Consider the following 1,872-nt stretch of genomic DNA (forward strand, 5'->3'; position numbering starts at 1 on the left):
TAGCATATTCTATTACAAAATAAGCGAACATTTTTATTCACTAACTAAACTATTTTTAGACCCACAAAGTACATGACACTCGTAGATATAAGACTGCCAATTTAAATTATTTTCAAACAATCATGAAGGTTATTGATCCTTCAGACAATTCCTGGTCAAAATAATGTATTACCTACTTAATCCTTAACAAACTTAACAAACAATACTGGTTTAATTATGTTTATAGAGCAATAAAGAAGCAGTAATAATAGAAAAAAAGCGGCGATAGCCTAGTGGTTAAAATGTCGGCCTGAGAGTACTCCACAATCTTGACATGTTGTGTGAAGTCTGCCAATCGGCACTTAGCCAGCGTGATGGACTATGGTCAAACTTTTCTCATTCTGAGAGGAGACCCGTACTCAGTAGTGAGCCAGCGCGGCGATGGGTCGATGTTAATGCTGAAGGTAGAAATCACAAAAAAGTTTAAACTTACTTGTATAGCAGAATTTTGTAGTTATTTAGTATGGACTTAATCGTTTATTAAATCTATTTTTTTTAAAGATTTTATCATAAAACCTTGTCATAATACAAAGAAGCACTGCGAAATTGATGCATTGTTTTTATTTATAGCAGTAGACGAAAATAGAATAACAGGTGTGTAACCACACACAAAGTTTCTGCCAAAGTTAAATTCATATGACTATAATAAAACTGATAGAGTTTGCCTGTTTGTTTGTGAGCAAAATTATCAAGCAACCCCACTGAATTGATAAAGACGATACTTCTGTGTCCAAAAGTATTAATTTACTTCAAGAAGCCCGCGATTTTGACCGCGTGGATATAAATTTTAAAAATTCCGCGGGAACTCTTTAATTTCACGGGCTGAATAGCGCTGATAGCACTTGTGATTCGCTTTCCGTGAAACGTAGCTAACATTGCTTGCTATATTAATTTAACTAAATGTTCCTTTTTAACACGCAGCGATGCGCGTATTCTCACTTGCGCTTTCTTTAGCGTACAACAAACAATAATAGGAAATAATTTTGAATTTTGCTTCGTAAATTTTACAGGTTGTTTTAAGTGTACCTACCTACGACAAGGCTTTATGCTGAGCTGTTCACCCATTCTGGGTGGTGTCTACGGATGCAAATACCTACTTGTTCTTACATTTGTATTTCATTTTTATGTCTGTGACACCATTGTTGAATAAACATATTCCGTTCTTTCGTTTCTCTCTTTCAGTACATGCAGCTGAGTGTGACGTCCTATCGATCATTTCAAATCACACTGTACTGATACTGCTCATTGTGCTTGTTCCAAGAGCTAAAAGCCTTAAATATAGGTAGCTACTGATTCAACTTTGATTGTCAATTGTTGATTTTGTAACATAATACGGTAATTGCCTATGTCCAAAGTAAATTATTTCTCAGTGATCATTAAATGGAGGGTCTACCAAAATATGTAAAATCCACGTCCTTTGTTAGTTTTAATTGTAATAACCATTTTAAATTATCGATTAAACTTAAAAAAAGCACGTTAAATAGTTGTGACGCCACATACCAGTATTTCATAGAAGCTCGCATACTAAGCACGTGTTTTTCCGTTTGGTAAAAAGGTAGGTACTGATCAAGGTACTGATTTGACTAGTTGTCAAACACCGGATTGGTAATAGTGATACGTAAACTTTAAACTAAAACTACCAGGGTACGTTCCGCTTGCGAGGGTTTGAGACTCCATAATACAGCTCAATCCAATAGCAAGTGCAGCCGAATGCAAAAGCTAATGTAGCAAGTTTTTGTGTAGTACTATTTTTATTTATGATGTCATTGTGTGATGCACAGCTGTGAATATAAAAATACATCACTGTCTTTGGATTGCTGTTTGGTATTTTGA

Source organism: Maniola jurtina, chromosome 8 (genome assembly GCF_905333055.1).
Source record: "Maniola jurtina chromosome 8, ilManJurt1.1, whole genome shotgun sequence".
In the NCBI taxonomy this organism is placed as follows: Eukaryota; Metazoa; Arthropoda; class Insecta; order Lepidoptera; family Nymphalidae; genus Maniola; species Maniola jurtina.